Below are 16,393 nucleotides of genomic sequence, written 5' to 3' on the forward strand. Positions count from 1 at the left end.
AAAGTTACAAGAAATATGTTTCAACTCTCCGGTGAAATAATTCTCTGCCAAAAACAGAGTCTAAATCAGAGAAGGAAAGGCAATGGGAGGAGGAGAGGGAGAGGTCAGTCTTTATTCATAGGCTTCAGGAGAGTGAAGGGAGGATATACAATGAGAGATGGCATAAAGAAAGACAAGAGACTGAAAACATTATCAAGCACATAGGCAAGGAGGACCTAGCTGAGATAGTAAATTTTCAGAGAATAGGGAGGTACTTGAAGGGGAGAAATTGACCAGTCAAACTGATTCTCATGAGAGAAACTGTGAGGAACAGGATCCTGCAGGAGTTACCACAGCTGAAAGAAACATCAATATACAGGAGGGTGTTCCTAGACCGTGACAGGAATAGAACGGAATGGCAGCAACTGAGGAAGACGACACTGAAGCGGAAGGGGCTAGAGAGACAAGGATAGAGTCAGCAGGGGACAACCAGAGCTGGGCAGAGCAGAACCACCAACAGAACCCCACATCCAAAACATACTATCCAGACATACTATCCCAATACAAGCCTCACTCCACACTCACAGCCCCTACCCCACAGTATGCAGTAGAATTCCATAGCACCCTGCCAGGGCCCCTACTCCCCTAAACCCCATAAACCCACTAGAATACAGTGTTTGAGAGGAAACTGAAGGTATGGTACACTGGTGGAATAACAAATAAATAGAAGGAGTGGCACAAAAGAATCAAAGAGGGATCATCGACATCTTAGCTCTCACAGCAACCAAGCTCACGGGAATAATAACAGATGCCATCTTTTCAGCTGGATACCAGATCCTGAGGAAAAACAAAGGGAACAGAGGGGGAGGAGGAGTGGCACTGGTCATCAAAAACCAATGGGATTTTGAGAAATTGGAGTAAGGAGACAGAGGAGAAGGAAGAGATCACATAATAGGAACACTTCAATGTTGAGGTCTCAAGGTGGTAATTGCAGCAATGTATAAAGCATCACAGAATAGCAGGAAGCCAAGGCAAGAATATGATGAGTAACATAGCGATGGGTGACATACTGGCTGAAGTGGCTAGTAGGGCCCATGTGGGTGACTTCAATCACAAAGAGATTGACTGGGAGAACCTGAAGCCACATGGGGGCCCAGAAACGTTGAGGGCTAAGATGATGGAGGTGGTACTGGAAAAACCTCATGTACCAACACGTACGGAAAACTACCAATATGTAAATGACAGCAGCAAAGGCCAGGGCCGACCTGAAGCTGTTGTACAGTCACAACAGGGAAAAAAACAACAGTCAAGGACAAGGTAATCAGGCTGAGGAAGGAAGGAGGGGAGATCAAAAGAAATGACCGAGAGGTATGTGAGGAACTCATCACGAGATTCAAAGAAGTATTCATAGAGGAGACAGAAGGGACTCCAGAAAGATGGGAAGATGTGGGGTGTACCATCAAGTGCTGAACCCATTACATACAACCGAGGAGGTGAAGATGCTGGTAAGTGAGCTAGATACCTCAAGGGCAATGGGGCTGGACAACATTTCTCAGTGGGGCCTGAGAGAGGGAACAGAGGCGCTCTGTGCACCACTACCGACAATCTTCAATACATCTGTCGAAACTGGGAGACTACCTGAGGTATGGAAGACAGCAAATGTAGTCCCAATTTTTAAAAAGGAGATGGAAATGCAGCATTAAAGATTAAAGTACAGACCAGTGTCACTGACATGTGTATTATGCAAAGTCATGGAGAAGATTATCAGAAGAGTGGTGGTGGAGCACCTAGAGATAAATGAGTTTATCAACGACAACCAGCACGGATTCAGGGACGGGAAATCGTGTGTCATAAACCTACTGAAGTTCTATGACAAGGTAACAACAGTAAGACACGAGAGAGAGGGGGTGGGTAGACTGCGTTTTCTTGAACTGTAAGAAGACTTTTGACACAGTTTTACCCAAGAGATTAGTGCAAAAACTGGAGGACCAGACAGGTATTACATGGAAGGCTCTGCAGTGGATCAGAGAATACCTGATGGGAAGACATCATTGAGCCATGGTATGTGACGAGGTGTCAGAGTGGGCGCCTGTGACGAGTGGGGTTCTACAAGACCGGTGCTGTTTCTGGAATGTGAATGCTATGACGGAAGGAACAGACTCAGAAGTGTCCATGTTTGCAGCAGGCTGTGGTGAGACTTCTCTTTATGATGTCTTTGACCTCTTCATGTCTAGTGTACTTCCCTTCTGATGTATGACACAAGAGACCATGAAGTTCGAATTGATCAGCCGACGCCCTGCCGCAAATACACCTATGTTCGGTAAGTACGGTGGCGGCTAGGCAGAGAGCAGCACCAATCCGAATGGCCTGTGTCGAGTCGAGTGCCCAGGGAGGAATTGGGAACAGCTGAAAGGAAATCTCCTGAATGTGGTGCCTTCACCGCTGGGAAACCTTTCCTGAAGCATTGTTGAGCATTGTGTTGGCAAGTTTTTCATGATCGGTTTGTCCCAATGGAACTGTTTGTACTCTTTGGGATTAGCTGGTCTGCTTGAGAAGTCTGCAAGGGTGGAACACACTGCACGGTTGCTTCAGTGAACCTGGGGTCTGTGAGCTCCTACCGCACCTCTAAAGCGTTCGGGGACAATCTCCTTGACTAGTCCACCGGAAACCATACACGAGGACAGAAATGTAGGTAAACTACATGCGTTGCCTTGCGCACCTCTATACTTCGCAGTCGCACCGGAAGAGTTGCTTGATCCCATTTCTGATCTTCAAGTGATAGATTCAGTGCCTTCTTAAAGATAGATCTCAGGAGTGAGTCATATCTCTGAGTATTGGGTTGTCGAAAGAGGCTGAGCACTTCAAGAAGTTAATCTTGGGAGAAGAAGACACCTTGTGAGGAGATACAGGGCATCATGGTCATCAAGATCACGTATTCTCTCCTCCATTCTCTTCAGGTCATTCAGTTTGTCCTTGAGGACTGTGTCGATGGCCTGATGACCCAGTGGTGCTCCCAAGACAGGGTGGTAGTACAAGTTTCAGGAAGGTTTGTTCGCTCAGCTGTGATTATTTCCTGGTTGGTTGTGATGATTTCACACTTGGAGGGGTTGAAAATGAGTCTTAAGGCTTCTCCCTGTGTGTAAGGATTGTTCGCACATTCGTACCTGCCAGAGTGCTATCATCCAGGTACCAGATATTGACCTCGCTGCGCAAGCTGGAAGTTAGTTCTCTTACCGTCAAGCAGAAGAGAAATGGAGCGAGTGGGTCACCCTTCTGAACACCCTCTAATGAACGAATTTCATGTTCTCCAAACAAAAGAACTGAGGGTTTGCTGTAGCCAGTTGAAATGAAGGGAAAAAGACTGGGGGACTTATCCCAAACAGTTGACAAGACCACATCTCTTTTCACCATATTAAAGACATTTCTAAAGTCAAGTTTGACTACGGCCCTGTCTTCTGGTAAGTCGCTGATATAGGCCCTTGCTGTATATATATATATATATATATATATATATATATATATATATATATATATATATATATATATATAAACTCTGATCTCTGGGTGAAGAAGACTCGAACCTACGAGCCTTGGAACAAGGTACGCAGTGCTTTACCAATCTACCCACACTGGACCAATACCTTGGAGTCCAGCTTGCGCTAGACTTTGATCCAAGGCAGCCAGCTTTCATGGAGAAGGCTTACAGCTTTTCATCTCATACCCTGCATGCATCAGCCTTACTAGAGATATTAACAATTGTTAATATCTCTAGTAAGGCATATCAATATAGATATAATATATATAGATATAATATATATAGATATAATATATATAGATATAATATATATATATATATATATACTTATAATATATATATATATATACTTATAATATATATATATATATATATAGATATATATATATATATATATATATAGATATAATATATATATATATAGATATAATATATATATATATATATATATATATATATATATATATATATACATATATATATATATATATATATATATATATATATATATATATATATATATATATATATATATATATATATATATATATATATATATATATATATATATATATATATATATATATATATATATATATATATATATATATATATATATATATATATATATATATATATATATATATATATATATATACAATAAAATAACTGACCTCCATATCAACTGCACCAGTGTTCAACGGGAAGACAACATGGCAGAAAACCTGATCAACAAAACTCCAAGGAAATGACAGGTCTGTAGGACTTTTTTCCTCAGTGCCAAACGAGGGAAAGAATTGAGCATTAAAACATGGCTGACCGGCATCAAAACAGCCGCTACTGCCAGACGTACAACTAGCGAAGTGAAATTCTCATCTTTACTGACGTTCATCTGTTGACAGTAACATCATATCTGTACCACCATCATATCACCTGTACCAGTGCTAACGAGAGGGAAACACAGGAGACATCGTCAAATCAACAGTACAAAACTCCAAGGTTAAGGACGGTTATCCCTCAGTGACAGTCGTGGGAAAGAAGTGAATAGGTAAGCAGTCAAGGTTAATGTTTTAGTAGCTGACCTATATTCAGCTGACCAGTGTACAGTGAGAGAAGCATAGCAGAAAACGCCAAATATATCTATAAACTCAAGGAAAGTCAGGTTGTAGGTGGCGTTTACTTCCCTCAGTGTTTTAAAAATGGCTGAGTCAGCAGAACAGATCAGGCAGTCAGCAACACCACACAACCCCTGATAAATGGAATTGAGGGGGATTTGGAAGGATAAAACCATTGATTAAACCTTTCTGGTCTTCCAGAATGGAAAGGAGCTAGAAGTTAATAGGTGAAGCCGGACTGTGAAGTGAGGTGGGAAGGGGAGTGTGTAATAAGGGGTTAACTGAAAGGGGTTTGTGAAGTTAAGGGAAAAGTGAAGAGGGTTTTGAAGAAGAAAATTTACTAGTAATTCAGTGGTGATTGCTAAAGCAGATACTAAGTGTACTAGGGACTGGAAAAGAGAAATAAATATTATTGTATATGAGTAAAAGAGCGAAGAGTGAAAATGGCAGGCATTAGGAGGGGTACAGGCTGCCATAATTAAATTTATCTTTCTCCTTCAATTCCATGAAGAAAGAAATCAGTCATGGGGGTTGGAAAAGGTGAATGGAGTAACAGCGCCCTGGACATAAGAACATAAGAACATAAGAACGAAGGAACACTGCAGAAGGCCTACTGGCCCATGCGAGGCAGGTCCAAGTCTCCTACCGGCTTAAGCCAATGCACCCAACCTAGTCAGGTCAGGTCACATTGACTTAAGGGAGGAACACGGCAACCGACCTGGTAGCACAAGCTATCAGGTCTAACTCACACCCACCCACATCTACTCATGTATTTATCCAACCTATTTTTAAAGCTACACAACGTTCTGGCCTCTATAACGGTACTTGGGAGTTTGTTCCACTCATCCACAACTCTATTACCAAACCAGTACTTTCCTATATCCTTCCTGAATCTGAATTTTTCCAACTTAAAACCATTGCTGCGAGTCCTGTCTAGGCTAGATATTTTCAGCACACTATTTACATCCCCTTTATTTATTCCTGTCTTCCATTTATACACCTCAATCATATCCCCCCTAATTCTACGTCTTTCTAGAGAGTGCAGATTCAGGGCCCTTAGTCTATCCTCATAGGGAAGGTTTCTGATACATGGGATCAACTTTGTCATCCTCCTTTGTACATTTTCCAGAGAATTTATATCCATTCTGTAATAAGGTGACCAAAACTGTGCAGCATAATCTAAATGAGGCCTAACCAAGGATGTATAGAGTTGAAGAACAACCTGAGGACTCCTATTATTTATGCTTCTTGATATGAAGCCAAGGATTCTATTAGCTTTATTGCGAACACTTATGCACTGTTGTCTTGGTTTCAGATTACTGCTAACCAGAACTCCTAAATCTTTTTCGCAATCCGTAATATTAAGATCTACATTATTTAGTTTATATGTGGCATGATTATTGTCCTGTCCAACATTTAGAACTTTGCATTTGTCTATATTAAACTGCATCTGCCACTTCTCCGACCACTGCATCAGTCTATTCAAATCTTCCTGGAGTGCTCGAATGTCCTCGTCAGAATGAATTCGACGGCCTATTTTGGTGTCATCGGCAAACTTGCCGATGTCGCTCTTTATGCCCTCATCTATGTCGTTTATGTAGATTGTGAACAGCAGGGGGCCCAACACTGACCCCTGTGGAACACCGCTCGTGACACTTCCCCACTCTGATTTCTCCCCATTTATGCAAACTCTCTGCTGCCTATTTGTCAACCATGCCTCTATCCAGGAAAAAATTTCTCCTCCTATTCCATGTGCTTTAATTTTCCTCAATAGTCTCTGATGTGGGACCCTGTCAAAAGCCTTACTGAAGTCCATATACACAATATCATATTCATTACCATGATCTACCTCCTCAAATACCTTAGTGAAAAAAGTTAATAAATTCGTAAGGCAGGAACGCCCCTTTGTAAAACCATGCTGAGATTCGTTGATTAATTTATGCTTTTCAAGGTGGCTACGAACTGCCTCGGCAATTATTGATTCCATAAATTTTCCCACTATGGAGGTTAGGCTTATTGGTCTATAGTTCGAAGCTAAGGACCTGTCACCTGTTTTGAAAATAGGTATCACATTTGCCATTTTCCACTTATCTGGCACCATGCCAGTTTGTAGTGATATGTTGAAAAGATTAGCCAAAGGTGTGCTAAGCTCCTCTTTACATTCCTTTAGAACCCTTGCATACAGTTCATCAGGGCCTGGGGATTTGTTAGGTTTTAATTTATCTATTTGCCTAAGGACCATGTCACTTGTGACCCTAATAGTACACAGTTTATTATCGTCCTGTTCTACATAATTTATCATTACTGGAATATCGCTGGTATCCTCCTGTGTAAAAACTGAGAGGAAGTATGTGTTAAAAATTCTACACATTTCCTTATCACTGTCAGTGAGCTGACCCGAGGAACTTTTGAGTGGGCCTATCTTGTCCCTGATCTTACTTCTGTATACCTGAAAGAATCCTTTTGGGTTAGTCTTCGATTCTCTTGCAACTTTAACCTCATAATCTCTTTTTGCTTTTCTAATTCCCTTTTTTATTTCTCTCTTTAACTGAATATATCGATTTCTCAATTGCCCCTCTCCTCTTTTGATTTGCCTATATATGCCTCTCTTTTGACCAATCAGATATTTTAATCTATTGTTCATCCATTTAGGATCATTTTTGTTTGATCTGATTTCCCTATTTGGAACATAATTTGACTGAGCAGCTAGAACTATGCCCTGGAAAGCATCATATCGGCAACCATCACCACCTACCTGACCCTTAGTCAGGTCATTCCAGTTCAGCCCACCTAAGTAATTTTTCAGTCCTATGAAATCAGCCAAGCGAAAGTCAGGGACGGAGACTTGATTGCCATTATTAGGGGAATTCCATGATATATTAAAACTGAGTGATTTGTGATCACTTTCCCCAAGCTCATCATTAACCTCAAGATTATTAATTAGTGTTTCCCTACTGGCAAGAACCAACAGTTGCCATCCTACCAGAAAAGTAAATGTCACTATCGCCGCAAGGTATGGCAACACTGCATACCCAAACAAAAACAGTGGCACACAGCTCTTATTGTAGCGCTCTTAAGTGGTGATATCCAAATTAATCCAGGACCTCAAACTATTGTGCAGAGGCAAAACAGACAGATAAATGACGATGATAATGACGGTCTAGTAGCTAGGAATGATAACTTTAACTCCATATGTAATGCATACATAGGTCAATGTGAGACAATACAGCCACTCTTATTATCTCAAACACTACAAAACAGGTGCATACACTGTTCTAAAGTACGCATGAAAAACAGAAAAGGCATCTTATGTAAAATGTGTAAGGGGTGGGTGCATGATGGATGTATGTACAATTATAGTAACGGTGCCAGAATTCACTTTGTGTGTAACAAATGCACTTTGGCACAGTTACCCTTTAGCAATGATGACATTGATTTACCTAATTTTAATACATATGACCCATTGCTATATATTGATGATTATAATTGTTTTATGAAAACAGGCCTTCACTTTATTCATGTCAACGCAAGATCACTTCTTCCTAATTTGGCAGAGGTTAGGATTCTAGCTAACAAAATTAGGGCGGCAGTTATAACCATCTCTGAATCCTGGTTGGATGATACGGTGACTGACGACGAGGTCAAAATAGAAGGTTACAATATAAAACGCTTAGATAGGAACAGAAAGGGTGGTGGAGTATGTGCCTACATTAGAAATGACTTAGCTTATAACCCAAGACCTGATTTAAGTAACAATAAACTGGAGATTCTATGGTTTGAAGTGCTGCTTCCCAAGACCAAACCCATCTTAGTAGGAACTAGTTACCGCCCACTCACCCAGGACCAGATCTTAGAAGACTTTTCCAGAGTATTGTCCGGACTTGAAAACAATTGCGAGACAATAATACTGGGAGACTTCAGTATCTGTTTTCAGCAGCAAAATAACGGGCTATGCAAAAGGTATAAGCAAATTCTAGGTTTAAATAGTTACACTCAACTAATTAATACACTAACTCGGATCACGCAGTTCTCAGCCACCCTAATTGACCGCATACATACTTTGTAACCGCGCTGAGAACATTAGTCAGTCAGGCGTCATTACCACAGGTCTTAGTGATCATTTCATCATTTACTGCACTAGGAAAACCACTAGGGATAGGATAGGCCTACACAGGACAATAAAAATGAGGTCAGCTAGAAACTACAGAAGAGACACACTGGTAGATAGGCTACAAAATTGTGACTGGACAGTGATAACAAGTTGCACGGACGTAAATGATGTTTGGGAAAAATTCAAAACAATGTTCACTACCATCCTTGATAATATTGCACCAGTTAAAGAAGTTAGGATTAAACGAAGAACTGAACCCTGGATGACTACTAAGATATTAGATAATATGAAATTCAGAGACCAGCTGCTAAAAAGATTTAAAGCAAACAGACAGGATATTGCAGCACTAAATGAATTCCAAAGGGTGAGGAACAGAGTACAGAGACTTATAAAAGGAGCAAAGGCAAAGCACTATTGCTCAAAAATTGAAGAGTATAAGCATAACCCCAGAAAGCACTGACAACAACTAAAACAGTTGGGGTATAGCCATAAGCCAGTAGATAAGTCTAACATAGTACTCACTATCGATAACGAGGTATGCCACGAAACATCTAAGGTGGCAAATTGCTTTAATTCCTTCTACACATTTGTCGCATCAACACTAGTAAGTAAACTACCAGCTGCATCAAATACCTTTAACACAGACTCTGATAAGTTTCAAACATACTATACCAATAAAGGGGAAACCCCAAACAGTTGTCAACTAGTAAGTGTATCTCATGACTTATTAAAAAAGAACTAAGCAGGTTAAACCCAACTAAGAGCACTGGCCCGGATAACATCCCGTCTAAGTTCCTAAAATATGGTGCATCTGAACTGTCAGTCCCTATTGCTCACATAATAAATCTGTCAGTCACCACTAATACCGTACCGGATGGGTTCAAGGAGGCCAGAGTTACTCCTACCTTCAAGAAAAATAGGTCTGATGTAAGCAACTATAGGCCTGTTAGTATACTCAGTATAATATCCAAAATTCTAGAGAGGGCGGTGTACTCTCAAGTAAAGTACCTTAATGACAACAACATTCTCCATAGCTATCAATCGGGCTTTACTCAACCGACACCTCCCTAATTAATCTGATGGATTACTTGAGAACCGAAATGTCAAAGGGAAACCTCATAGGTATGGTAACCTTAGACCTGCAAAAGGCCTTCGATACTGTCAACCAAAATATATTATGTAAGAAACTTCAAGCTATCGGTATAGGTTCTGTAGACTGGTTTAAGTCATACCTTAGCAACAGGAGACAAATTGTCAAAATCAACAAAACGGAATCAGAACCCCTGCCGATAACATGTGGAGTTCCCCAAGGTAGTATTCTGGGTCCCTTATTATTCTTATGTTATGTCAGTGACATGCCTATCAGTGTCAAGTGCAAACTCCTACTGTATGCAGATGACAGTGCTCTGTTAGTTTCAGGTAAAGACCTACAAGATATAGCTAATGTTTTAACATTGGAACTGGAGTCCTGAGGCAAATGGTTAGTAGACAACGAACTATCATTACACCTCGGGAAAACTGAAGCCATTCTCTTTGGCACGAAACATAAACTGAGAAGGGTAAATAATTTTAATGTCCAGTGTAATGGGGAGCCCATCAACTTGGTTTCATCAGTAAAATATCTCGGAATCCCCTTTGACCCATGCATGTCAGGAGAATTGATAGGGAACAGTGTAGTAAAGAAAGTGAATGCCAGACTGAAGTTCCTGTATAGACAAGCACAGTGTCTACCTAGTGAGGCTCGCAGGACCCTATGTCTAGCCCTTATACAATGCCATATGGATTACGCTTGCTTTTCATGGTACTCTGCCTTGACAAAAAAACTGAAAGGTAGACTGCAGATTACCCAGAACAAAATCATAGATTCATCCTGGGGCTGGGACCAAGAGAGCATGTAGGCCAGAATGAATTACAGCAGTTGGATATGCTGAATGTTGAAGACAGAGTAAAACAACTGAAGCTAAATCATGTTTATAAAATTGCTCACAAACAGTGTCCAGAATATCTTGCTGTCAATTTTGTCAAGGTTGGGAACCAAAGCAATCATAGTACTAGGGGGAGAGAGCACAACTTTGTAGTACCCACAGTCATTGGCCAGGCTTCAAACACCTTTTATTGAACATTGAGACAGCAATAAAGGAATGGAACAGACTACCCGTACATGTGAAAACCAGTCATAGCATGAACCAGTTCAAGAAGAGTGCCAAAAGGTGTCTGATGAATGTAGCTACAGAAAGGGAGGGGGAATGATTTTCTATTTTTTAGCTAACATACGTGTAAATTTTACCTTATTCCTAGTAATGACCCTCGTATTGTAGATAGTCTTAATGACCCTCGTGTAGTAGATAGTCTTTTTAGTGGTATAAACCTTGGTAATAAATACCGACAAGTTGGTTTAGAAAGACACGTAAGCAAACACTATAACATATTTATTAGAAAACGTTTCGGTCCTGGGACCTTGATCACTTCTAACATACAGAGGTAGAAAGACATTATATATATAGGCGGAGAGTGAGATGTGACGCACGTGACCTGAGGAATGTCATAAGAACATAAGAATGGAGGAACACTGTAGAAGGCCTACTGGCCCATGCGAGGCAGGTCCTTATCAAAACAACCTCTGCCTATGATGAGGAGGGGTAGACGATGAAATCATGTGACTCCTGTGTTGTTGGGTTGGTGCTGCTTACATGATACTTAAGCAGCACCAACCCAACAACACAGGAGTCACATGATTTCATCGTCTACCCCTCCTCATCATAGGCAGAGGTTGTTTTGATAAGGACCTGCCTCGCATGGGCCAGTAGGCCTTCTACAGTGTTCCTCCATTCTTATGTTCTTATGACATTCCTCAGGTCACGTGCGTCACATCTCACTCTCCGCCTATATATATAATGTCTTTCTACCTCTGTATGTTAGAAGTGATCAAGGTCCCAGGACCGAAACGTTTTCTAATAAATATGTTATAGTGTTTGCTTACGTGTCTTTCTAAACCAGTCTTTTTAGTATGATAATAAGATGTTATCTTCATTATAGAATAATAAGAAAATATTATAACATTTATATTATAATAATAAGGTAAAAGGACCCCAATGGAAATAAGTCACTCTGTCTGACTTTTTTGGGTTATCCCAGGTTCTCTACACATATGCTGCTATGTATGATAATTCTATGTAACTGTATTTGTGTATACCTGAATAAACTTACTTACTTACTTACTTACTTATTAAGACTAAATTTTTATGAAAAATAATTGGAAACAGAATTGAAAGGTAAAAATTTCATAATGTGTCTCTGTCTTTTTCTATCACTGTATCGCTCTCTCCCTCTCTGTCTGTCTGTCTGTCTGTCTGTCTGTCTGTCTCTCTCTCTCTCTCTCTCTCTCTCTCTCTCTCTCTCTCTCTCTCTCTCTCTCTCTCTCTCTCTCTCTCTCTCTCTCTCTCTCTCTCTCTTTTTTTTTTTTTTTACACATGGTTTGACAAGGTTAGGGTTCCCTATCTTTATTGACAAGCTATTTACAGGTTAAGGCTTCCTAACTTTATTGGCAAGCTAAGAGCTGTTACCTACATCAGCTCATTTGAAAGCACTTTTATTGTTATGAGACATACAAGTAGGGAACAGGATGAATTTGGAGCCATCTGTGGGCCAGCATTTTCATTTGATCAACTGACTTTATCTCGTTGACATCATTATGCTGTACGAATGTGTTCCATACTCGAGTCATCCTGGGTATATATGATCTCAGATGGAGTGATGTTCTGGAGAAGGGTACAGCCAGAGTGAAGTTGTTGCTTTCTGCCCGGCTTGTGGTATAAAAGCTTGTTTCACGCTGTCCTCGAAGTGGATCCAAGTGTGGTACTTTGACAATAATGACCTTATACATAACAGTAAGGTCACCCACATCCCTTCTGTGTTGAAGGCTCTGCTGAAATGACAGATCTATCCAGGATTGGTCCAGGCGAGAAATGAGGCGTCTTGCTCTGCTCTCTACTCTGTCAAGTAGTCGCAAATGAGATGGGGTGGAGGGTGGGGCAGGCAATCCAAGAAAGTGGAGCATGCTCAAGGTGTGAGCGTACTTTTGCCTCGTATAAAATTTTGCAACTTCTACAGTCGAGCAGATGCGAGATACGGTGAAGTGCTGTAAGCTTCCTGGCTGCCTTGTTTGCAAGATTTACAACATGGTTCTTCATGGTTAGTTTGGAGCCAAATTTCACCCCAAGGATATCAACTTCTTCTCCAGGTGCCAACACCCTCCCATTCATCCTTACTACTGCACCAGCATTACCATCATGGCGCCTAGAGACCATCATCATTTGCGTTTTCTCAGGTGCAAATGTTACTTGCCATCTATTTCCCCAAGCTGATATAGCTCTTAGCTGGTGATTGATGTAGCTTAGAGCAGCTGGCATTTCTTCTCTTGGATAAGTGAATGTCAGTGTACAGTCATCTGCATATGCATGGGATTCTGGGATGAGATGAAGAAGGTCATTGAAGTAGACATTCCATAGCAATGGTCCCAGCACGCTTCCATGTGGAACACTTGCCCAAATAGGATGTCTTGCTGATTCCGTTCCATTGAGAACTACACTTAGAGATCTACCATGAAGGTAATCACTAAGGAGACATAGCGTAGAGCCTGCAATTCCCAGTGCTTGAAGTTTTGCTAAGAGGATCTGGTGCCACACCCGGTCGAAAGCACCAGCAATGTCCAGTGCTACCACACAGCTGACTTTGGATTCATCCAGTGACTGGTGACACTTAGTGGAGAGGTTTAACAACAGATCAGCAGCAGAGTAACCTTTCCTGAAGCCATATTGACGGTCACAAAGTAGTGAGTGGTAGTCAAAAAACTGTCATTTGTCTTGAGATTATTGTCTCAAGGATCTTACCAGAGATTGACAGGAGTGACACTGGTCTGTAGTTGCTGATTTCTGCTCTGCTCTTCTTTTTGTGAACAGGGACTACATTTCTCTCTGTCTCTCTCTCTCTCTCTGTCTCTCTCTCTGTCTCTCTGTATCTCTCTGTCTTTGTCTTTGTCTCTCTCTGTCTCTCTCTCTCTCTCTCTCTCTCTCTCTCTCTCTCTGTGTCTGTCTTTGTCTCTGTCTCTGTCTGTCTCTGTCTCTCTGTCTCCCTCTGTCTGTCTGTCTGTCTGTCTGTCTGTCTGTCTGTCTCTCTGTCTGTCTGTCTCTCTGTCTCTGTCTCTCTCTCTCTCTCTCTCTCTCTCTCTCTCTCTCTCTCTCTCTCTCTCTCTCTCTCTCTCTCTCTCTGTATCTCTCTGTCTTTCTCTCTCTCTCTCTCTGTGTCTCTCTGTCTTTGTCTCTGTCTCTCTCTGTGTGTCTCTCTGTCTTTGTCTCTGTCTCTCTCTCTCTCTGTCTGTCTCTGTCTCTCTGTCTCCCTCTGTCTGTCTGTCTGTCTGTCTGTCTGTCTGTCTGTCTGTCTGTCTGTCTGTCTGTCTGTCTGTCTGTCTGTCTGTCTGTCTGTCTCTCTCTCTGTCTCTCTCTCTGTCTCTCTCTGTCTCTCTCTGTCTCTCTCTGTCTCTCTCTGTCTCTCTCTCCCTCTCTCTCTCTCTCTTTGTCTCTCTCAGTCTCTGTCTCCCTCTGTCTGTCTGTCTGTCTGTCTGTCCGTCTCTCACTCTCTCTCTCTCTCTCTCTCTCTCTCTCTCTCTCTCTGTCTCTCTTTGTCTCTTTCTGTCTCTCTCTCTGTCTCTCTCTCCCTCTCTCTCTCTCTCTCTTTGTCTCAGTCTCTGTCTCCTTCTGTCTGTCTGTCTGTCTGTCTGTCTGTCTGTCTGTCCGTCTCTCTCCCTCTCTCTCTCTCTCTCTCTCTCTGTCTCTCTCTCTCTCTTTCCTCTCTCAGAAATGTCCCTCTTCTCCAAAATTACTGTTTTTCTTGTATATTGGAAAACGTGATGGAGGACTGAGGGAGGAGTGGACCCAGGGGGGACCATAGTCAACAGTGACGCCGCAACAGTCAACACAACGCAACTGTTGGCGTCTCTCAACAGAGAAACACTACTGAATATTCTCCGCCGTTGTTCTGTTTCAACAGTGTGAAGTTGCAAACGTCAGTCGAGCATTCCCCGTTGTAATGCAAAGAATTGCAAGGCCACTTAAGATCACCAGATCGCCGTGAGCGTTACTGTAGTGTCAATTAAAGTCACCTTAATTTGTAACATCACCTTTGTACCACAACGACTTATGAAAAGTAAATTAGGGTCTGCCTTTCGAAATTAGATTCATTTTAAGATCATGTAAGTTCATCATGACTCCAAAGAGTCATGATGAGCTAACATAACTAGTGTCATTCTAAGGCCATACATTGTCACCATGGATACAAAACGATCATTGTAAGGTTAGTTAAGGTTATGCTAACGTAACTTGAGTCATTGTAATGTAACGTAAGTTCAAACTACCCTGGCGCCACCAGGGTTATTCTAAGGTCATATAAAATCACCAGGAGTTCACAAGGAAAAAATAAGAAAAAAATATGAGTGCTTTCAAGTGCTTACACACATCTTCAGAGGAATAAGAAGAAGAGGCAAGAGACGCACTTTTTATATGTACACAGAGCACGTAGTGAGGTGCTACGTAACCCAGTGCGACAACACCTCACAAAGTGAGACAATACCTAAAAACAATACTGTAGGAGGTCTACTTGTGCTCACTTATAAATAATAGTAAAGGTTTACCAATAAAACATAAACTGTAAATAGTCATACCTCTACATACATTGTATATAACCAATAAGAAGGTGCATAGGTAATTCAATTTAAAGAAAATTAGGTCATAAACTCCAAAATCCTGCCTCCCACACATACATTTGCCCAGCATCTGTTTAAAACTCCAGAAATTGTTCGTGTGACAAAGAATACACTCTGTATTTTTGTGAAAAATATTTTTACCTTTAAAATTATGAACAAAATTCTGGGCTATAAAACTGTCATGTTTATAGATATCAGAACTTAAATTTGAAATATGTTATGCATCATACTTAAAAAGAGATGATTCCACAGTATTTTGTTGAACTGTTGAATTACAGGGAAGTAATTCTTTGGCAGTAGTCATATCTACACAATGGCCTGTATTTCTCACAATCTACACAATGGCCTATATCTCTCACAATCTACACAACGGCCTGTGTCTTTCACAATCTGCACAATGGTCTGTATCTCTCACATTCTGCACAACGACCTGTAACTCTCACAATCTGCACAATGGCCTGTATCTCTCACAATCTACACAATGGCCTGTATCTCTCACATAAATAAACAAAGCTCTTGATTCTTGTCCACTAGATATTGCATATTTATGTTGTTTAATTCTGGTCTCAAGAAATTTGCCAGTTTGTCCTAAATAAAAGTTATCACAACTTTAACATGGGATGGAGTATACACAACCCAAAAATTCCATGGGAGAATTTTAAATTAATTTTTGTTTGACGGTATTGTCATATTTATAGAGAATTTTAACATTGAAGTATTCAAGAGCTTGTGGGAGATGAGAGTGATTTTCATTAAATGATAAATCCAACAAATTCTCAAGTTTTTACTCGGTATAAAGCTCTGTCTTGCAGAATGTTTCCTTAGCTTTATGAAAAGCTTTCTCAATAAACAATCGTTGATATTGTAAATTAGAAGCAATTTCATAGAATTTTCTA

General features: G+C 40.8%; 1 protein-coding gene across 1 annotated transcript in view; it reads left to right on the forward strand.

Moving 5' to 3' along the window:
* Window positions 1-16,393, forward strand: part of LOC128706584 (cell adhesion molecule 3) — a 412,130-nt gene that overhangs the window by 115,898 nt on the left and 279,839 nt on the right. The gene's annotated exons all lie outside the window — the stretch shown is intronic.

This window comes from Cherax quadricarinatus, chromosome 2, assembly GCF_038502225.1.
Source record: "Cherax quadricarinatus isolate ZL_2023a chromosome 2, ASM3850222v1, whole genome shotgun sequence".
NCBI classification, from domain to species: Eukaryota; Metazoa; Arthropoda; class Malacostraca; order Decapoda; family Parastacidae; genus Cherax; species Cherax quadricarinatus.